Source organism: Micromys minutus (genome assembly GCF_963924665.1).
Source record: "Micromys minutus genome assembly, chromosome: 3".
NCBI lineage: Eukaryota > Metazoa > Chordata > Mammalia > Rodentia > Muridae > Micromys > Micromys minutus.
The window spans coordinates 1,469,372-1,494,265 of NC_137972.1; positions in this window are offsets into that span (position 1 = coordinate 1,469,372).

A 24,894-nucleotide genomic window follows, 5' to 3' on the forward strand; every position below is an offset into this window, starting at 1 on the left:
CGTGATGCCCTTAGCAGAAGAACAGAAGAGACAATGTACTTAATCACTAGGCCAGAATGAGGAACCTCTGAGTTTATCTTCTTTATGTTCAAAGGCCCATAAAACAACACAGCCGGAATGACGGTACAGGATCTGTTGTCAAGCCAAGTGAAGTGAATCTGAAATATGTCAAATGAGGCCTGGAGACTGAGCCCAGGGGCCAGATCTCAGCCACAGCCTGCTGCTCTGAGTTTGGACAGAGCACAGCCAGACACACTAATTTACATATCTTAGCTCTGTCTCTGAATAGTGACAGGCAGAGCCCAGCATCTGAGAGAGACACCGGCTTGCCAAAGCCTGCAACATCTGTGAAGTGAATCTTCACAGCAAATTCTCTAGGAAACACACAGCAGACAGGGATTTTGTTGAGAACATGGAGAAAAACCCCACCTGCAGAACACAAATCAACCTAAGCCCAGCTAGACCAAGGACACACTGTTTCCTGTGAAGTTTTCTCAGGAGCCTGAGAGGGATGGCTAGGTGGGTAGAGCACTTACCCTGCAAGTTTGAGGACCTGAGTTTGAATCCTAAGAACTGTGGTAAAGTCAGTTTGGGCTGATGGTTGGCCTGACCAATCAGTGGCCAGAGGAAAATATTCTTGGGGCAAACTGGCTAGCTAGGTGGTCTGAATCCCCAGGCTCTGGATTTAGCAAGGGATCCTGGCTCAGTAAATAGAGACTGAATGTGGAAAACGGTATCAACCTCTGACCTCCATATGGATGTTCTCACATGTGCACACCCCCTCACATGCATCTACACATGTAGACACACATACACAGGATTAGCATTCTTATAAACACATGAAGAAAATACCTTATTTTCAGACAAGTAGTAAGATCACCTTTCCTTTGTAACTTTGTATATCTTCACTTAAAATATCTGTGACTTGTTGGGTTTAAAGACTTAAAGTTTTAGTATACACACACATACACACACACACACACACACACACACACACACACACACACACCATTAAACATAGAAAGGGGATTATAGAAAGAAGGCAGGATAATGGAATGCATGTGACATGAAAGAGAACAAGAGGCACCAGCAAGAAGGGAGGGAAACGTGGAGGGCAGTAAATATGCTATTTAATGCCAGCAATGACATGGTGTGGAATATGCCATTCATTTGAGATCCATCCATATAACACTTTCTCAATATAACCAAAGTTTATAAGGGTGGAGAATTATATCTTACTAGGGTATGAGATTACTACATGACATCATATAGTTAGAAAGTAAAAACTATACAAAGCAGTCATTTTACCTAAGAGCAAGCTGAGGCCATAGGGGAGCCTGACCTTAAGTTTCTTTGGTCATCTGATGCCCACACTGGTGGCTCCTGTTCTTCAGCACTGTAAACTGCCTGTTTTCCTGCATCCTGACTGACCGTTCTCCAGAAAGGCTCCGTGAGGAAAGGACATGGGAGAGCATGGGAAAGTTCTAGCAAGGACTGTGACACTCCTACAGCCACTGCCAATTGAGAAGGCCTCAGTTTCTCAGGAAAATTCGCACTTCAAATGCATCAGATCCAACTGCCTCAGCCACAGGTTTAGAACTCAAATGGGCCCCTGACACAAAATGTGGCCCCTGAGGAATGTTTTAATCTGTATTTAACGAGATAAATGTGGTCTCATTACCCTGGTTCCATCCAATGAGATTATTATGTGTGCTGAAAGAAAAAGGCCTTCTATTATGTGATAGTGTATAAGGCTGCATGTGTGTTACAGGCTTTCTCAAGGAGGTAGGAAATAGCAATATTGCAAATGGGCAGAAACCAAAAGATAAGGATAGCCAAGAATCAACGAGAGAGACACCATTGGAATGAGCTTCTGAGGCTGGGAGAAAGTGGGCAGAGTCAGAATGTCTGTATTGCACCGGCTGGGCTTGCACCATACAGACATTGCTCGCATTGAGAATTTAACCCAGAGGAAAGGGATGGTAAAGGTTGGAAGAAAGTCTTAGCTGAGCTCCATAGACTCTGAGGGTCAGAGAAAGATAACAGAAAATGTTCACTTAGGTTAAATATCTTCCTCTCCAAAGATGGCAACTCGGACCTTCACAGGTCTTTGGCCTGTGTGGATAATTTCAGACAGTGTGAAAACAGGTCCAGGAGTACAGCCTCCAGGTTCCTAGCAGAGTATAAGGAGGTGGGAACAGCTTAATTTGCCCAAAGCATCTTTATTCTAAGCTTGACCTGACCTCCCTCAGGACTACAGATTCAAATTGATTTCTGTGCCCTGGATAGGTAATTATCCTGGCGGAGTTATGTAAGGTTCTTCACAGAGGAGGATCGGTCTCTTGGAGATATTTTGACCTCTGTACTGGTATATATATATATATATGCATATACCCCATATATACCATATATGTATGTGTGTATATATATATATATATATATATATATATATATATATATATGGTTCAATTCTTCTGCCATAAAACATCACCCTAGGGTGTACAGTTAGCCCGGTACATTCACAATGGCATTGAATACCATCTTCATTGCTTCTCAAGTCTCTGTGCTTGTTCACATCAGGACATATTTCTATGAAATTCCCTCTAAAATGCTGACTTGGTGTAGGTTCTGAGTCAGCATTCACCTGGTTTTAAGTTAGCCATTCAAAGCAAAAGTACAATGCCTTAGTGTTACGTGTTTAACCTATGACTAGTAATAAGATAAACATAGGTATTGTTGACAAGACAAGATGCTGGGGAAATCTCCAATTTCAGCTTATGGGAAATATGAAAACACTTAATACTTGAAATACTATGGGTATGTCTCATATCAATTTGAGTTCTGAAACAGGGTCTCACTCTGCACCCCCATTTGACCTGAAACTCATAGCAACTGTCGGGCCTCAGTCCCTAAGTGCTAGGGCTACAGGTGTGAATGAGCACTTGGCCCATGTGATGCTCTTAACTGTATAAAATTTAATTTCAGTGAGTGATTTTTAAATCTAAACTTCAAGTCTAAGGGTATCTGTTCCCTAAGTATTATGTATTTAAAAATAGTGCTAAGTAAAAACGTGGTTCAACATTTTGTAGATGATTAGGAACTGATGGAGCGTCAGGGAACAGCTACCAGACAGGCACGGTTTACATGGGAACCACGGTAGTTGTATGCAGTAGTGCACACATGTAACTTAGCTCTTAGGAGGCAGAGGGGAGAAGATAGCTGGGTTACAATGTGACCTTGTCTCAAGGAAGGTAAACAAAAAGCAAGCACATGCATAAACACACATATAGATATATTCACATACACCCCAAACTCCACACATATACACACACATTAGCATAGACACCCTCACATAGAGATACATATACACACAATAATCCCTTCACATATACACATACACACCCAAAGTCCCACATATACATACACATTTATATATACAGCCCCACATAGACATACATATACATACATACACCCTACATATATATACGTACATGTATACACATACATATACACCACACCCCAATCCCCTCACATACACATATTTATAAACATACATACCCCCACATACTCATATACATTTACATACACTCATTCACCCATATACACATGCACACATATATATCCATATACATACATTTACATATATACAGACATATTTGCATGTGCACAGTCCTACAAATATATATATATACACACACACATTCACACACACATACATTTAAACATACACATATATACAAATTTACACACACATATATACACATATACCATTCACATATATATACACACACAGAACATTTACATTATACATATACACATATACACACTCATATATACACATATACATACACAAACACACATATTCACATACATATCCACCCCTACACACACACACACATACACATATATATATACATACACACATTCACATCAATACCCCATATACATGCATACATATTCCTCAACACACACATACACATATACACCTTTTTTATACACACATGCACACACACACATATATATACACACTCATCCTCCAACATAAATATATTTATATACACACCTACCCATGCACAAGTACTTATATACACCCTCATATATACACATCCACATATACACTCATATACAAACACTCATATACACATATACATATATAGACATATAATACACACGTATTCCTATGCATATCAATGTAGACACATATATACACACATATACATGTACACACATGCATACATAAACACACAATATACACATATACATATTCACATATACACTCATATACACACAAATACATACACATTCAAATATACATACACATATATATACAAACATACACACATACATATGTACACACATTTACATATATACCCATATATATATACATGTCCCAACACATATACATCAATGTGCCTACACACCCACTAAATCACCCATGCATACAAAAATATAAAAATATACATACATCTATATACATACATTCACATACACACCCACCCACACAATACACATGCATACATACACACATTTATCCATATACCCACATACATACATATATATTCACATACATATCCACCCTCACACATATACACACATGCAAACACACATTCACATCTATGCCCCCTTATACATATACACACATCTCTTACACACACATACACACCTTTCATATACATACATATACATGTATATACATACTTATCCTCCAACATAAATATATTTGTATACAGACCTACCCAAATATATACAAACACATATATACACATTCACATATACATATACACAGATAGACACACACACATATAATGCCTAGAACTTTAGAACAAGTACTTTCTTCCCTCTCCCATACCACAGGTATGATGGTGGTGTAATCCTCTTCCTATACATGGGACTAGTAAGTGGAAAATCCCATATGCTTTCTTAGGAAATTCCAACATTTGCAGCCTTTTGTATTTTGTATAAATGGAGTGGATGGACGGATGGATTACAGCCCTGGCTATTTGGTGAATATTAATGGACTGGCAGATGGGTGGATCCTCTCATTAAATATTCATGTAAAATTAGGAATGTCTTGGGGATTGAAGAAGGGAGTGGTTTCCTAGACCAATCACCTCTCCTCTGAAGTCCCCATGGGGCCTGAATTCACTATTGGAAGGTTGGGAAGTCTGCTTAGACCTTCAGCATGCATTGCAGGAGCTTTAAGCGGCTCCTAGGGCAGCGGGTGTGTGGAAAAACAGATGGGCACTGCCGTGTCCGGTTCCTTCTCCCTCCCTCAGTGCATGGCTTTTGCTCACAGTTGAGACCTGTCAGTCTTCTGGAGAGAATGCACAGTTGAATGCTTCAGACACAGCTGCAACCGGTGAGCAGTTTATAGCTGATGACTGCACATGGCGCATTTACCATGCAAGGACAGCAATGACCTGTAGAGCTGGGTCTACCCATGTGTGAGCTGGTGACACCATAGCTCGTTGCCACAGATGCACTCCTGTCTCCAACCCAGAAGCTCTGTGTGTGTGTGTGTGTGAGTGTGTGTGAGTGTGTGTGTGTGTGAGTGTGTGTGTGAGTGTGTGTGTGAGTGTGTGTGAGTGTGTGTGTGTGAGTGTGTGTGTGATTGTGTGTGAGTGTGTGTGAGTATGTGTGTGAGTGTGTGAGAGAGTGTGTAAGTGTGTGTGTGAGTGTGTGTGTGAGTGTGTGTGAGTGTGTGTGTGTGAGTGTGTGTGTGACTGTGTATGAGAGAGGAAACTAATTATGTGACTACATCCCAGCTTTGGATCAGGGGTGAGCAGACCAGAACCTAGGCAGAGTTCCCGGTGATGTACTTCCTCTGTCCTCATTTGCCCACAGGGCTGTTTGTGCAACAATCAGTTATGGCAAAGTAAGACAGGACAGTTGGCCATGGCCACAGCCAGATGGCCCATTGCTCTGTAGATTACTGGGTTTCTCTGCAGCATGGCTCATCCCGCCTCTTTCACCCAGATTCGAGACAGCTGAAACAGTGAGGTTTGGGCCAAGGACCGAAATGTCCGGCTCAAGGCCTCTGATTCCACCTCTAAATTCCACCATTCACCGTTGCATCACTCCCAGAGTCCCTCAGGCTCTTGGGCTGGGCGAGTGAAGTCAGATCACTACTTTCAGGTCTCTGGTCCTAGGAAAATAATGGATGGTTGCTTCATTTTGTGAGAAAACCACGGGCTAACCTGTCAATTTTGCACAACCCAGCTGATGAAGGATAAGGGTTTAGCAGGTCTAAACCGGATCTCTGGTAGCTTGTTCAAGAATACAGCTAAGGATTGGAGACACTCAGTGGGGAACACCTGCCATGCTTGCACAGGCTCTGCGTTCCAGAACTGGAGGAAAAACAGTATGGATCACGTAACATAATAATGCCCAATGGCTTTTGCCCCTTCCATAGCCAAACCTATCACTTACTTTTTTAAAAAATATTAATATGATTTATGTAAAATCGAGCTTTCCCTCCCTCCTCTATCCCTTCCCCCATCCCCTTTCTCCACCATCTCTTAGCTACACCCCTTGGGTTAAAGTCCAAATGAGCACAGAGCGGTGAAGGCAGGTTACTTGGCAGATGGACAATCTCAGCCAAGTCACGCTTGTGTAGCAAGCAGTTCCTCATGGAATTACCCAGTGTGTCTGTGGCATGTGGAATGTGTGCACTGCATGGATAACAGCCTCAGTGGCAGAAAGGCAGGTTAAAGTTCTCACTTCAGAATCTTCTAGGCCAGTCCTTAGTGGGTACTTTATTTTCTCTCTATGAAAACAAGATGTTCACCCCTCCCCAACCCCCGAGAGAGCTTTCTCTTTTCCAGGTTGAAAACCTGAGGCAAACAACACAAAATTGTTCCCAGTATTGTCTTTTCCTCTGTAAGTGATGCGTTCACACTGTTGTTGGTACAATGTAGTCAGAATTCTGGCTTCTGAATGTCAACAGCTTAATGTCAGGCTGGTGATTTTGAGAGACACGTAAAAGTCAGAAAATTAACTAAGGAAAATAAAGGGATCCTCTCCTTAAAATAATCTTATTTTGTGGGCACAAATTTGGCACGTGTGCTTGTGTGTGTGTATGTGTGTGAGCACACACACACACACACACATGAGTGTGAGTTTGAGCACACATGTGGATGCACATGTACTCACACATGTATGTAGAGGTCAGAGGTCAATTCAGTTTCTCTCCACATTGTATTTTGAGACAGGGTTTCTTACTGAACTTGACGTTTGTTGATTCAGCCAGAGCGGTTGATTAAGAAAGCTCTAGCAATCTGTCTCCCCCTCCTGATTACTGGGTTACAAGTGTGCACTGCGGTGCACATTTTTAAAGGTCTCTATTACTGTGTGGCAACCAGTTTGCTCACTAGCCTCCTACTTCCTGCCCTGGATTCTTTTCTTTTCCTTGTTTTAACTAAAGCACAACACCTTTTATACAGTGGGATTCAAACCTTCCTTTAAAATAAATTTGAAACCATCACATGGGGAAACAGTAATTGAGAGACTTACATTTTAGAGATGACGATATTAAACAATTATCTCAGGACTGGAGAGGAGGCGTGGCTGTCAGGAGGTCTCAGAGGTCCCAGGTTTGGTTCCCAGCTCCCGCATGGTCCAGCAACTGCCAGTAACTCCAGTTCCAAAAAATACAATATCCTCTTTCACTTCCTAGGTTAGCTTCATGCATGTAACGCATATGCACATGTGCAGGCAAAGGACTCACATACATGCAGTCTAGAAAAGTTTAAACCCAATTACCTCATGTGTCTAGCAGTTTTGGAGCTTGCAAGGCATTACGAAGCCTGTTTTGAAATTTCTGTAATTTAAAAGTTTCAGTTGCTTGGCTTTTTAGATTTGGTTTTGCTTAGATTAGATTTTGTTTCAGTTAAAAAGAAAAATTTCACTCTAGGATTTCAGTGAGAAGAGCATGAAATTACTATTTTTTTTTTTTAATCTGAAAGACTTACTATTTGGTCCTGAAGTGAGCTTCTGAGACTTTAAGATGACCTCTGAGTGAGTAGGAGCCTCTGATGGCTACTTCATCATCAGTACCCTATTCTGCGCGTGCAGAAATGGGATGACCACTAGGATCACCTGCCAGTAGCTGAAGAGCCTCTTGACTGCAACCTCACAGTATTGTCAATTCAGTGTTTCCTCCACCAATCCAGGGCTCGTCTAACCACACACTTTCCTCTCATGGAGCTGAACCAAGGTTCACCAACACCTAATGGGCTGATCAGAGGAAGGACTTCCCCAACATCTATGTTTGCTCTTCCCTGATTCCTTACCAGGATCCTACCTTCTGGTACTTTCTGGAATCATACACAGAGAACTTGTGCATTCTGACTTTGTGATATGCCATCTCTTCAAGGACTCGTTATCACCAACTAACCTAGCAGTCCTTGTCCCTATATGAAGTTTAACAGCCTGCAAGCTCCTGTCACAGGATATAGCCACGCATCAGGTAAACTCACTCACCTACAGCAAATGTCCTTATTGAGAAAATCAACACTCCGTAATGCAGAAGAAATAAAGAAATAATCAGCATGTTAAGTGTTGAAATAATTCATAAACTATGTTTTGAATGTAGAATTTATTTGATAGCTCTGCGAACAGATGGCTTAATCAAAACAGCCAGGGTCAATCACCTCTGGGAGAATTCAGCTACAGGAGAAGAAGTGGGAGAGAGCGCTGGCAACAGTAGAATAGGACCTAAAACAAAAGTGGGTGGAAGTCATTTGTGGGAAAATGTTGTATGAGTTTATACATTGTCTGAGATGAGTAGACAAAACAGAAGTGGGAAGAGTAGCTGAGGCTCTGCTGAGGCTCAAGCAGAATAAAGCTGTAGGAAAAGTGGGCCGGGGAGAGGTGGGTTGGGGAGAGGTGGGCTAGGGAGAGGTGGGCCGGGGAGACACAGGCTGGGGAGAGGTGGGCCGGGGAGACACAGGCTGGGGAGACACAGGCTGGGGAGAGGTGGGCTGGGGAGAGGTGGGCTAGGGAGAGGTGGGCCGGGGAGACACAGGCTAGGGAGAGGTGGGCCGGGGAGACACAGGCTGGGGAGACACAGGCTGGGGAGAGGTGGGCTGGGGAGACACAGGCTGGGGAGAGGTGGGCTGGGGAGACACAGGCTGGGGAGAGGTGGGCTGGGGAGACACAGGCTGGGGAGAGGTGGGCTGGGGAGACACAGGCTGGGGAGAGGTGGGCTGGGGAGACACAGGCTGGGGAGAGGTGGGCTGGGGAGACACAGGCTGGGGAGAGGTGGGCTGGGGAGACACAGGCTGGGGAGAGGTGGGCTGGGGAGACACAGGCTGGGGAGACACAGGCTGGGGAGACACAGGCTGGGGAGAGGTGGGCTGGGGAGAGGTGGGCTGGGGAGACACAGGCTGGGGAAACACAGGCTGGGGAGACACAGGCTGGGGAGACACAGGCTGGGGAGACACAGGCTGGGGAGACACAGGCTGGGGAGAGGTGGGCTGGGGAGAGGTGGGCCGGGGAGACACAGGCTGGGGAGAGGTGGGCCGGGGAGACACAGGCTGGGGAGAGGTGGGCTGGGGAGACACAGGCTGGGGAGACACAGGCTGGGGAGACACAGGCTGGGGAGACACAGGCTGGGAGAGGTGGGCTGGGGAGACACAGGCTGGGGAGACATAGGCTGGGGAGACACAGGCTGGGGAGACACAGGCTGGGGAGAGGTGGGCTGGGGAGAGGTGGGCTGGGGAGACACAGGCTGGGGAGACACAGGCTGGGGAGACACAGGCTGGGGAGAGGTGGGCTGGGGAGACACAGGCTGGGGAGAGGTGGGCTGGGGAGAGGTGGGCTGGGGAGAGGTGGGCTAGGGAGAGCTGTGATGGAGAGAGAGCTCAGTGACTGCCTTGTGAGAGAACCTGGGTTTGATTTCTTGATCGAACACAGAGGAAGAATCTGAGCATAGTGGTGCACGCATGCCTGTAATTCTTGTTCTGGGAAATTGGAGCCAGCCAGATCCTTGGGGCTTGCTGGCTGGAGCCTAGCACACACACTTTCTCTGTCTCTGTCTCTGTCTGTCTCTGTCTCATCTCTCTCTCTTTCTCTCTCTCTCTCTCTCTCTCTCTCTCTCTCTCTCTCTCTCACACACACACACACACACACACACACTTTTGAAAAGACAGAAGTGTCAATCTTGGGCAGAAGGAGGCAATTCATCTTTTCAGATAAGAAGTAAAAGAAGTAAGGTTAATGGGGGGCTGGACAAAACCTGTCACAGCTCTTCCACTGGAATGAAAATTCTGCACTGCCTGTTTATTTATGTGCATGAATACACTGTCGCTGTCTTCAAACACACCAGAAGAGGGCATCAGATCTCATTATAGATGGTTGTGAGCCACCATGTGGTTGCTGGGAATTGAACTCAGGACCTCTGGAAGAGCAGTCAGTGCTCTTAACCACCGAGCCATCTCTCCAGCCCCTTCTGCACTGCCTGTAAAGCCAAGCATAAAGGGTGTTTGAAGATACGTATATGTCTGTAATGATTTCTCCAAACAAGATGTGAAGCACCAGAAAACAGGGAAGAATTCACTGTAGCTTCAGGTTTCTCTGAGGACCAAGATACATTTGCATTTTCTTGTCTCCTATGAATATTTATCTGTTTTATACAGCAACATTCAATTTTTATATTGAATGCTGGAACAGAGAACACAGATGGTTGACAAGATCCAAATTCAGGGGCTATAGAAATGGCTCAGCAAGCTCTAGAACAAAAGGAAGCAGATACACCCAAGAGGAGTAGACGGCAAGAAATAATCAAATTCAGAGCAGAAATTGACGAAATATAAACAAAAAGAACCATTCAAAGAATCAACAAAACCAAGGGCTGGTTCTTTGAAAAAATTAACAAGATTGATAAACCCTAAGCCAGACTAACTAGAGGGCAAAGAGAGAGTATCCAAATTAACAAAATCAGAAAGGAAAGTGAAGACATAACAAATGAAACTGAGGAAATTCAAGAAATCATCAGATCCTACTACAAAAGCCTATACTCAATAAAGCTGAAAAATCTGGAGGAAATGGATGAATTCCTAGACAGATACCAGATACTAAAGTTAAACCAGGACCAGGTAAACCATTTAAATAATCCCATAACACCTAAAGAAATAGAAGCAGTCATCAAAAGCTTCCCAATCATAAAAAGCCCAGGTCCAGATGGGTTCAGTGCAGAATTCTATCAGACATTTATTGACAACCTAATTCCAATACTCTCTAAACTATTACACAAAATAGAGTCAGATGGAACACTACCTAACTCATTTTTTGAGGCCACAATAACCCTTGTACCTAAACCACACAAAGACCCTACAAGGAAAGAGAACTTCAGACCAATCTCACTTATGAACATTGGTGCAAAAAACCTCAACAAAATCCTTGCAAACCAAATCCAAGAACACATCAAAACAATCATTCATCATGATCAAGTAGGCTTCATCCCTGGGATGCAGGGATGTTTTAATATACGGAAATCCATCAATGTAACCCACCATATAAACAAACTCAAAGAAAGAAACCACATGGTTATCTCACTAGATGATGAGAAAGCATTTGACAAAATCCAACACTCCTTCATGTTAAAAGTCGTAGAAAGAACAGGAATCCAAGGCCCATACCTAAACATAATAAAAACAATATATAGCAAATCAATAGCCAACATCAAACTTAATGGTAAGAAACTTGAAGCAATCCCACTAAAATCAGGGACTAGACAAGGCTGCCCACTCTCTTTCTACCTATTCAACATAGTACTGGAAGTCCTGGCTGGAGCAATTAGACAGCAAAAAGAAATCAAAGGGATACAAATTGGAAAGGAAGAAGTAAATACATCACTGTTTGCAGATGACATGATAGTGTATGTAAGTGACCCCAAAAATTCCACCAGAGAACTTCTACAGCTAACAAACAAGTTCAGCAAAGTGTCTGGATATAAAATTAACTCAAACAAGTCAGTAGCCTTCCTATACTCAAAGGACAAGCATGCAGAGAAAGATATTAGGGAAAAGATACCCTTCACAATAGTCACAAACAATATGAAATACCTTGGTGTGACTCTAACTAAGCAAGTGAAGGACCTGTATGACAAGAACTTCAAATCTCTAAAGAAGGAAATCAAGGAAGATCTCAGAAAATGGAAAGATCTCCCATGCTCATGGATTGGAAGAATCAACATTGTAAAAATGGCCATCTTACCAAAAGCAATCTACAGATTTAATGCAATCCCCATCAAAATACCAACCCAATTATTCATAGAGTTGGAAAGAGCAATGTGCAATTTTATCTGGAATAACAAAATAACAAAAGAATAGCGAAATCCATCCTCAACAACAAGAAAACATCTGTGGGAATCACCATCCCTGACCTCAAGCTATATTATAAGGCAATTGTGTTTAAAACTGCATGGTACTGGTACAGAGATGGGCACGTGGATCAATGGGATAGAATAGAAGATCCAGAAATGAGCCCTCACATATATGGTCACTTGATTTTTGACAAAGATGCTGTAAACATTCAGTGGAAAAAGAACAGCCTCTTCAACAAATGGTGTTGGTCCAACTGGCACTCAGCATGCAGAAGAATGAAAATAGACCCTTTCTTATCTCCTTGTACAAAGCTCAAGTGCAAGTGGATCAAAGATCTCCACATTAAACCAGGTACACTGAAACTATTAGATGAGAAAGTAGGGAAAACCTTAGAACACATAGGCACAGGAGAAAATTTCCTGAACAGAACACCAATGGCTTGAGCTCTAAGGTCAAATATCGGCAAATGGGACTTAATGAGATTGCAAAGTTTCTGTAAGGCTAAGGACACTGTCAAGAAAACAAAACAGCAGCCAACAGATTGGGAAAAGATATTTACCAACCCCACATCGGATAGAAGCCAAATATCCAAGGTATACAAAGAACTCAAGAAGTTAGACACCAGAGAATCAAACAACCCTATTAAAAATGGGGTACAGAGCTAAACAAAAAATTCTCAATTGAGGGATATCGAATGGCTGAGAAGTATCTAAGGAAGTGCTCCACATCCTTAGCCATCAGGGAAATGCAAATCAAAACAACCCTGATATTCCACCTCATACCAGTCAGAATGGCTAAGATCAAAAATTCAGATAACAGCAGATGCTGGCGAGGATGTGAAGAAAGAGGAACACTTCTCCACTGTTGGTGGGGTTGTAAACTGGTACAACCACTCTGAAAATCAGTCTGGCGGTTCCTCAGAAAATTGGACATAGTACTACCTGAAGACCCAGTTATTCCACTTCTGGGCATATACCCCAGAGAAGCTCCAACATACAACAAAGACACATGCACTACAATGTTCATAGCAGCCCTATTTATAATAGCCAGAAGCTGGAAAGAACCCAGATGTCCTTCAGTAGATGAATGAATACAAAAATTGTGGTATATTTACACAATGGAGTACTACTCAGCTATCAGAAACAATGACTTTATGAAATTCTTAAGAAAATAGATGCATCTAGAGAATATCATCCTGAGTGAGATAACCCAGTCACAAAAGAACAGACATAATATGCAGTCACTGATAATTGGATACTAACCCCAGAAAGCTCTGAACACCCCAGAAACAACTTACAGACTATATGAAGTTCAAGAAAAACAAAGGCCAAAAAAAAAAAAAAAAATCAAAAATTATTATGCTTAATCTTTACACACCAAGAAAACTTTGACTATTTCCAGGTTACATTTTGTTTTACATGTACTTTATGCTCATTGTAACTAGTAAGATTTTAAGGCATACTATCAAGTCTTTAAAAAAATCAAGTACTGACAAAAATGTATTCATATACTTTTATGCAAAAATGCTTTTTAAAATCTGTACATTTATCTTTGTTTTTTAAAATAAAGTTGTTCAATTAAAAAAAAAAGGAATGGCTTAGCATGCTACTTTAGCACAGGATCAGGAAGTTCACATCCATCTCCAACTTCAGCTCTAGGGGATCTGACACCCTCACTGGTTTCTGAGGATACCTGTACTTTTGTGTTGCATGTAAACTCACATACAAATTAATCATTTTCAAAGATCAAAATTTAGAGAGAAAAATATGGAAAACGTATAGGTTCAGCATTGAGGAATGACTTGCGAATGTAGGCTACACAGAGGAAGAACTAAGATCAACAGGAAACCACCCACGCTGAGAAAGGTATGTGTCCCTGTGTGGTTACTTGTGTGCACTGCATCAAATGAGCAACCGTGTTACTGACCTATACAGAGGGAGACAGAAGCTCCTGGGAACAGTGTCCTTATACAAGTGAGACACTCAGAGACAGAAACCTCATGTGACATGGTGCAAAAGGTGCTAAGATGAAAGTTGGCCTCTTCTGCACATTTCCAAAAATAGAAACCTATGGTGCTCAAAATAAAAATGGACAGAGATGCAAGGCTGCAGCTCTGGGGAGCTCTGTGCTTGTCCACGTGGAAATTGCTGTCAAGGATACTCTTAGGAGTGGGAATGGAACCGAGCTAAAAGTTAAACACCAAGGAATGGCCTGTGGGCACAGCTGACAGAGAACACATTTCCTTTGGTTGAGAAAGCCTATGTTAAAGACACGGTCAAAGAAGACCCCTCCCAATGCATATTCTGGGGTGTGTTATGAAAGTCCTCCAAGGAGTATAAAATACAGTTAACAATGGGGAGGATTATAAAGCATAGGACTGTGTGAAATTGTGGCTATTGTCTATGCCTATGCATAGAGCCCATGCGCTGGAGTGTGTGTGAGTCTGTGTGTGTGTGTGTGTGTGTGTGTGTATGTGTCTATGCACATACACGCACATACACACACATACACACACTCATATACACACATAAACATACATACATACATACACACAGAGACACACACAGATACACACAAACATATACACACATACACACTTAAACACACACACATACACACACAGACACACACACATACATTCACAGACACATGTACATACACACACACAGCTTTCAACTATGTTCAGTAACTCTTAGCATTCCTTTTAGGCTCTGCCCAACAGTTACCTGGCAAGCCAGGTAGGCCTACCTTGCTATAAACTGGGCTGTTTGGCCCTCCAGGCTACTCTCTGTGTCTCTTCTTTCTCTCTGACTCTCTTCTCTCCCTGACCCCTTTCTCCCCCCCCCATGTGTTTCTGGCCAGTCTCCTCCACCCATCTTTCTCTATTTCCACTCCCTTCTCAACTCCCCTCCCCATGCCCTAAATAAAGTCTATTCTATACTATACTGTCATGTGACTAGTACCTCAGGGGAAGGGATACCTCAGCATGGGCCCACTGAGGCACCCCTCTCACCTCACCAAACCTGGCTCTACAAAACATATCCTGGCTCTCCTTTTTATAAAACACAACAGTAACACTTCCTACCAGCAACTTTTTCATGAAACAAGCCACAGTGCATTTCATGTACACATCTTAGTCTTTTCTCACAAGAACTCCGTGGGATTTAGTCACTAGCTGAGGACAAGGCAGGGCTGTGATGAAAGCCACCTTGATACAGTGTAGAATCAGTTCATGCTCTCTGCTCTTGCTGTGGGTATAATCAGCTGGCTCTCTCAAGTCTATTCCAATATACTGAAGACTTCTGGTTTCTATCAGTAATGAGAAAGCTCCAACTAGGTGTTCATCTGTTTCCTGATTCTCCTGTGTGATGGCATTTTGGGCACATTTGATAATTACCAAAATTTTTTTTTAAAGACAGGTCTTTTTACATAATCCTGGCTGTCCTGGAACCAACTTTGTTAAGCAGGCTGGCTTCTGACTCACAGAGATTCTCCTGCCTCTGGTCACTAGTGCTAGAATTAAATGCCTGCCTGTGTTTCCTTCTTTCCTTCTCTCCTTCCTTCCTTCCTTCCTTCCTTCCTTCCTTCTCTTGACCATCACATTACAGTAGCCAAACTCTGAAAACCTAAAAGTAGGGTCCTGTTAAGTTCTACATTTTTATCTGCAAGTGTGATTTTTTCCCCCAAATTTTTAGTCATAAAAAATAAACCCATAACTCTATTCTCGAGGAGTTGGTTCATTAAAGCTGAGCCTAGAATACGTTTCCATGGGAACAGGAAGCATGACATTCAAATACATTCAGAGTATTTTAATAACTGAAGTATCTCTCATACTAGATCTTTCAAGGTGTATCTTTGAGTTTGAAACCCCTCTGTTATATAAGCTGTGCATCTACAATGGCCATATTCTAAAGCTAATGTCTGCCTGGTCATTCTTAAAACTCCATGGCTCTCGGTTTCTCTGTGTGTAGCATGGGCTCTCTAGGGACAATGGGACAGTTATTGTGACATAGTGACATATACCTGATGAATGTTCTCTGAGCATCAGTGGTGAGTCTAGCCAGCTATCACTGATAACCCAACTCCTTTCTGTCTGTGAAAGGCGCCACCAGGGTGGTAGACTATGACTGCCTTGAGCTTGAAACCACAAGCTTGCGACCAGCAACTGATGGTCTCAGATATAAGACAGACAGAATGTCAACAACGCTTGGTAAATTCATCCTCGTAGCAATGTTTGTCTTTCACAAACAGTACCAAGAAAGAAAAAGGAAACCAGAACATGCCCTCTACTCTGGTGATGTGACCTATGGCTGCAGATGTGGACCCTGAGCAAGCAGCAGCTGCCAACAGTCTTGTAAGAAAATGCAGATGACTGCGTTTTACCTCAGGAAAAACACAAAGTGCTCAGAAAGTAGCACTTTTCTGCTACTTTCCTATTGACTGTTAAGATTCAGTTCATGCCCAGCACAATGATACTTTAATCACAATAACCACACAGGGTGGTCAGGCAGCTAGAACACCCTACTCAACATCCTCGTTTATACCCCCTCTCCAATCCCTTGCTGAGCCTGGAGTTCTTTCCACCCTCCTCCCAATTCTCACCTTTTGGGGCTTATTCTCAAGACAACTTAGATGTTACTGTCTCCCTTCCCTTCCCTGAGGGTTGGCTAGGGAGTCTGCCAGCAGCTTCCAACAGTTCATGGTCAGCATGGTGCCAGCAACAGAACACAAATGGTGTGGAAACAGGGTTCACTGCTGCCCAGGGCTGGGAAGGAGCAGACATGGAGGGGAAAGAAGAGGAAGAAGCAGCTGGCTTCAATCCAAATGTCCCTTTGGATGAAAACCCAAGACCTATCTAGATGGAAGCATTGGAAACCAGAAAATAATTGTGGGTGTTGGACAAATACAACTATTCTTACTGAGAGTACCATCAAGGCTTTGCTCGTCTAAATCACAGTATAGGGTGACATGGGAAGTTGTTGATTATACTTCCTGAACTAGGTGAGACATACTTCTCTAACAATGACAAAAATACTCCGATGGCATTGTATTACCAGTCCACACCAGTCCACACCAGTTCATGTCAGTCTACATATGTTCATTCCAATCCACACTTGTTCACTCCAGTCCATACCTGTTCCCTCCAGTCCACACCACTCTACACTTGTTCCACACCAGTCCACACCAGTTTATGCCAGTCTACACATGTTCATTCCAGTCCACACTTGTTCTAAACCAGTCCACACCAGTCCACACCTGTTAACTCATAGCACCAGATGGCCCCTAGATGTAAGGGAAGACTTTTAAGAACTCTGCTATACAAACTCTCATAGATAGATGAAGACTCACTTAGTCTCCAGAAATCTAGAGAGCTGACTTCAGAGAACAGAGCTCCCTTTGTCCCCCTCACTGGGCAGCTTCACCCTCTGCCATTCCAGAAGTTTTGTGACTTCCCCACAGGCAATAATTTTGTCCTTCCTCTTTCGCTTTCCTCACCATTATTAGCAGATAATTACTTATAGATACAGAAGGTTTGTGTGCCTATCTTTAAAGACAGACACAAAGGAGGAAGTTGGGGAATACAAGCTGTTAGTCTGTCAGGTTTGGAGAGAAGGAGAGCAGGGAAGAGTAGATATGAGGACAAATTCAGCAAAAACCTGTGCTGGGTAAAGGAGATCCTCCCAGTGGAGTTTCAGGTAAAGGAGATCCTCTCAATGAAGTTTTTCTAATATTGTATTTCAGCTTAGCATCCATCACATCCTTTTGTTGGCTTGTAAACTGCCTCATGTACCCCAGGCTGGGCTCTAACTATGCATGGAGCCAGTGATGACTTTGAATTCCTGGTCCTGCCTCTTTCTCAGTCACTGCAGTAATTGTGGCACTAGGAATCAAAACCAGAACTTCATGCATGCTAGACTGGAGGATGAAGAGTAAGGAAGGATCTACCGGCATTCCATGTTTTTAAACTGATGACTAACACGGTCCAAAGTTAGAAGATGCTAAAGCTTGAAAGCAGGGGCTACAAATAGTTCACCATGAATGCAGAGCTAAGTGACGTGTGTGACTTGTGATAAATATTCAGTGAATTTTATAAGGAACAAATGTCTGAATGAGTAGGGTTGTGTGCCTATGGTCTGCAATCACAAGATCTGAGTTGCAGTCTACATGCACACAGTAAACACAGTAAATAGATTACACACACACACACACACACACACACACGATAAGAAAATTGAACCAAATATAAGAATGGACATCAAACAATATACAGCTTGAGGTGTGAATATTTTTCTATAAGGTAAGCTACATGCAGTAAGAGCTATGTGTTGTAGGCAGGAGGTCATGGTGCAAGGTAATAGGGGTCCAGGAAGTTCAATTTGAAAAAAAAGTTTTATCCTAAAAGAAACCAAGACCTAAATTTACACAAAGCACAATTCTGTGATCTTAAAGATACCCAATAGCACCTGCATAGCCACTGCCTCTGATAGGGCTGGAACAAAATATCAGAAGAGGAAAAAAGAAGTGGCATAATTCCATTAAGGATAGTATTTGACAAGTACAAGTTCCTGGTAAAAGAACAGCAACAGCAATAGTAACAGCAACAACAGCAGCAGCAGCAACAACAACAGCAATAACAACAGCAGCAACAGCAACAACAACAGCAGCAGCAACAACAACAGCAATAACAACAGCAGCAACAGCAACAACAACAGCAGCAGCAACAACAACAGCAATAACAACAGCAGCAACAGCAACAACAACAGCAGCAGCAACAACAACAGCAATAACAACAGCAGCAACAGCAACAACAACAGCAGCAACAACAGCAATAACAACAGCAGCAACAACAGCAATAACAACAGCAGCAACAGCAATAACAACAGCAGCAACAACAGCAGTAATGACAAAAGGAACAGGAACAGCAACAACCACAGCAACAGCAGCAACAGAAACAGCAACAACAACAGCAGCAACAGCAACAGCAACAACAGCAACAGCAACAACAGCAATGGCAGCAACAGCAGCAACCACAATGAAGGTGCCCATTTTTGTTGAGGGAAATTAACAGTTTAAACCACTAGGTTTTCTTGACTGTATTGTGATGAGTTGCTGACTTTAACTTTCCCTCAAGTGCAGAAGTAGTTCTAAGTACATTGAAGCCAGACACATAATTTAATAGTCTTCCTAATTTCCAAGCATCCTGACCACAGTCCACCTGGACTTGTGCTGACTTTTGTGGAGTGTACCATCTCATGAACAATGAATGCATCATTAAGAAAGATGACCTAGAATTCAGGGCACTTCTACAATGGCTTTGTCTAGTCCTTTGGCTCTCAGGAGTATTTGCTTTGCCACCTGTGGTTGCCCTGTTTTTCTCTAGTGAAGTTACTGGCCTAACAATGACTCTACTGAGGATAAGTAGATTTTTTTTCCTTTTCACAACAAACCCCCAGGAATTCTTTGCCTACTCTTCCTATCTTCAGGACTTTGCTGTGCTATATTAGGGACATCTCTGGAGGAGTCAGGGAAGTTAAAATGTCATAAAAACAAAAGTGTCCTTCACTAGAGAGAAGGCTCACATGAATCTGTGAAAATAAGGACAAATGTTTAGATTGTAGTTAGGGATTGTGCTGGTTTAACAAAGTGGCAGCTGTGGATTCTCCTCCAAGATCCATGACTTCAGTAGTCCCGGGTAGTTGGTTAGGTTTCCAGTACCAAGCATGACTACCCTCTTGATGAGCAGGTCTTAAAACCAATTAGAGAGGAATCAGTTTCCACTAATGTAATTATGTATATTAATGTATATTGCATGGTGTCTTTTTAATGTAATTAGTGTATATTGGATGGTATCCTTTTGCACCATGAAAGCTAGTTCTTGGGAAGAGGCTTTCAGTCAGGTCCAGCTTCCTGAGACTGTTTCCTAGAAATGTCAGAAGTGTATACCTGTAAATTCTCACCAGCATGACTTGACTCTCTAAACCTGAGCCGAACAAGGAAGACACCCGTAGATATGCTAATAGTGGAAGAACATGAGAACTCATAACTACAGGCAACTAAGGCATGCTGAGAATGGGAGAAACACTCTACCCCAAAGAAGTTCATACTAATTGTTACCCAAAGCCAAATGTTCACCCCTGAAAAGCTATATAAAAGTAACATTATATAGACTGAGCAGGTTAGATTTACACATTTGTGGGGCAGTGGAGGGGGGGAGAATGTATAACAACAATTAATGAAAAGAGAGGTGATAAACTTGAAAAAGAATAAGGAATGGCGTATGGGAGGGTTTAGAGGAAGAAAAGAGAAGAAATGATATAATCTAAAATAATTGTATTTATTTAACCAATACATATAATACAATTTACATGACACATATATAAAATATAATCTCAAAAAATGAAAAAATTAAAAACATATATAATAAAACTTATTTCTGAAAACAAAAACAATAGAAACCTAAAACGTATTTAGTCCAAAAGCCATAAGGGACACATTGTATCAACTGCAGCATGGAAATAGTTTTGTTTACTCAGAGGTTAAGGGTAAAAGATCCAATAAGACCTTCCATAAACCATGACTACTGTGAACTACTAGTTTGTTCATCACTTACTTGGTTACACTGTTGGCTGCACAAAAAAGTATGTTGCCTTCTGTGCTCTGGTTCAGGTGCAGAATTATAACTGACCTGGTAGGGATTGGTTGTCCTAAACAGGGGAACAATGGTCTCCAAGAAACTGGAATTTCCCTAGGAATCTCATGCTGGGTGAAGAAAAGGCTGAAGCCTGGTGCCACCCAGAAGAGGAACTTGCCTCCTAAGAAAAGACTTCAAGGGTTCCTACAGCTTGTCAGACCATCACCTTAAGGAGAGACTAGAGCTGGGACAATGAAGGTGGGTGGGACCCATCCTTGTTGCGGCCCCCTTAGCTTCACTTCCTACCTTCGGTTTAAAACCTAAACTTTAAGACAGGGACTTGGAGACACGTCTTGACCTCTCTTGTTTCTCTTCCCAGCTTAGCCATGTTGAACAAATCTCATTTCTCCCCTTTTTACTGCTGTCTCTTTTGTGGGCATATTAAAGGTGGATAGCCAAACCTTGCTTGTTAGATCCACAAGGGTCTGTGCTCTGATCCTCTCAACTCTAGGAACAGAGTGAAGTGTGACAGTATGGGGGAAAGACCTCATCTGAAACCAACTTCCGGTTTAAAACCCTGTCTCTTCTCAGGGGTAGAGAGTATCTTAATGGTGTAGAACAACAGCCTGGTTCCAGGAGAATGCATCCCACAAAGCGTGCTGATTAGGCAGACTTGTGGTAGCCACAGAGTGGCTAAGCACCATGCTTGAGAACTTCACTTTCTGATCTTACACGCTGTCATGTGACCTGGGCCCTCCAAGCTCCTTGCCCAAGCCATACTGGCTACTTTGTAACCCTTACACACACACACACACACACACACACACACACACACACACACACACACACACACTCCACCAGGTGGAGTGGGAACAAAGAAACATTTCCCCCTCATCCCCAAATTACTTCTCTTAACCCGGAAAAATACAAATAAGAAGAGATTTTACCCATTGCTAGAATGAAAGTCTGGAAACGGCCCTCCTGGAAAATCTATGCTCAGAGGAAGGATTTCAGCAGCAATGTCAGGACTGGCTTTCTCTAGTACCTGAGGCTATAGCTAGATCTGTCCAGTGCTGTCAGAGGCCCCTAATCTTATCTAACCTGGGGCCTCACACATATTAGGCAAGTGGCATCCCTAGCCTGTATCACATTTGTCATGGATGAAATTAAGTGTTTGAGGAGCTTAAAAGCAGTCTCCTCCGGTGGATGGGTTCTTCACAAGGCATGTGGCCATTAATTACACTGGACATCCACAGAAAATAGCTGGCTGAGGAGCCATATCAGGAAGTCCACTTACCTACCTGACTTTCTACCTTTTATGCACAAAACAAATGTATACAAAGTGATTGGTATTAAATTCACCTGCCAGCCAGTGTAGGCGCTGAGGGGATGGGAGTAAATCTCCTAGGCTTTGAAAGTCACTCTGTGGTAGCCATGGATAATATGAGGTTAGGACCAGCTAGTTTCTACTAAAACTTTATGGTCACCAATAGCTAAATGTCATGTAATTTAGCTACGCCACAGAATTGATTATTTTTAACTTCCAAAATTAGGAGAACCATTTCTAGTTTGAAAGATATACAAAGTCAGGAGCCAAATTTGTCCCCCAGGCCATCACTGGCTAGGACTTGGGACTGAGTTCTGAGCAGATGAAATCAGAGGATCTAATTCTGCATGGGCCTCTTTGAAGAACTGTCACCATTGCAAGATTTTGCAGCCACAGACTGGACTTCTGCCTGCATTCAATATATTATAGACAATAGGGAGAGGATGTATAAGGCTCAAAAACCATTGCTGCCTAAATGCCTACACCATGTCCTTCTGGTAGATTTTAAGTCTCAGGTGATGCCCAGAAGATGAAAACATGAATGAAAGAAACCAAAGGCTCTGCCTGGGAACTTTTCACCACTCCTAAGACCCTCACCTACAAATGTCAACAGACTGAACCTCAGCAGGGCCTGGCAGTGCCATGGCAGGAAAGCAGATCCTGAAAACAAACAAGAAGATGGTTTTCTTCCAACCAGACTGCAGGTCCTGCTCATTCATGTGGAAGCATTTTCATATCTACTTCGCCCCGAGCATATCCAGTGCCTCTGCTTTGCCAAAGTCAGCCACGCTGAAGAGCAGAGAGCAACTAACAGTTAACAGAGAGCAGCGGATGTTCAAGGCTAAATCTGCTAATATGGGACAGTGCGTCCCTCAGGATTTCTAACACACTGGTCTATCAAATGCTGACTCTGTTAGATGTTCCTCCAGGGACATTTGAAGGCCATGGGTTTAGGAAATGTCACTGGAGATGTGTGTTTCATCTTTGATGATCTCAGACTTCATTAGTGTTTTGTGGGCTCTGAGGATTCCTGTAGTAAAACTGCTTAACTGGGTTAAGTTAAGCATTTTTTCAGAGTTATATGATCATCAAAGCTTCTTTTCCATTTATTTATTTATTTATTTATTTTTGTCCTTTTTCTTCACTAACTGCTGATATCCCAAGAAACTACTGTCCCACAAATGACGTCGGGGGGGGGGGGTGACCACTGAGAGGAAAGAGGGGAGAAGAGATTTGAGAAAGGGAGCGGGCTGCGTTTTAGAACAAACCCTTTGATGAAACTCAGTCCTGTCTTCCCTAGTTTTTGCCATTTTAGGAAATTATACCACATCCCATCTAAGCTCAAACGAGAAAAAAAAAATAGCAGCTATATCTGTCATGGTGATAACCTTTAAAATTTATAAAATGCAAGTGTGGATTTAAAAATAATTTGAACAGCAGAAGAGCCTGCAAAGTAAACTTTTCCCCTTTCCTTCCCCATCCCCGATCTGCTCACCCAGTGTCCCTTCAGCTCTGCTTTGCTTTTCTGCTCTCACTATGGGCTCTGAAAATGAAGCAGCCGCGCACCCGCTGCTGGGTGCTCGAGAGAAGATCCAATGGGGCCGCAAAGAAGGCTCTTGCCAAGTTTGGACCCCAGCGCCCAGACTCAACCACCTGTAACCCCAGCTCTGGGCATCTGATGCTCTGGCTTCCACTGACACTCCTATCTACACCTAATACTCACGCACACAATTAAAAATAAAATATGCAAATGAAAATTGTCAAAAGCTCAGCACTCTATAAAACATTGATCTCAAGCTTCTTCCGGGTGCCTCCCTCTCTGTCTCCACCACCCCTGGACCCGATCAGACTATTCAAAGCTCAGCAAGTCCTTTGCTGTCACAGCACTTCTGCCCTGATTTCTCCCTGATTCCAATCCTTCATTCCTCTAGTCCCTTCTCCTTATTGGCTCTGTGTAGATTTACTTCCTTAAAATATAGATCAGCAGAGCCTCTGGCGGAAAAGCCTCCAACGGTCTCCACTAAAGCAGACCCAATGCTTCAGGAAGCTCTGTGGAAGAAAGGAAAACGTTCACATCAGAGAGAAGGGAGGCATTTCCTTGGTTCCTCCTTAGTGGGCACACAAGTTACAGAGGACAACTTGGTAAGTTATAAGCTGGGCCATCTCCACAACTATCCAACTAAAGCAAGCTTTATTTAGTACTGGCCAGGAAGATGAACACTGGCTAAGTTCATACCTGGGATTCCCAGAAGAGGTCCCTGATTTTAGACCAGTCAGGTGCTCATAAGGGCAAACACCACAAGGCTATGGTACTTCCTGCCTTCGTCCAGCCCAGGGCTGAGCATGCATTCTGACATACCTCCTGCCTGTGCATCTACGTGTGATCAATCACATTCTGAACAGTTGAGGTAACCAGCTTTGTTTATTGAAGTGAAAGCATATGAGTTGCTGTCTCACAAGAATCACAGGCCTCCAGTATTCTAGGAAGTTATCTGTCCCTGGGCAAGAGATGGGTTAACATTAGCCCTTCCAGGGATTAATTCAATTAGGGTTGATGTGAGGGAACCCCATTACTCAGTAAGCTCTAGAAAGGACTGTTGATTTGGGGC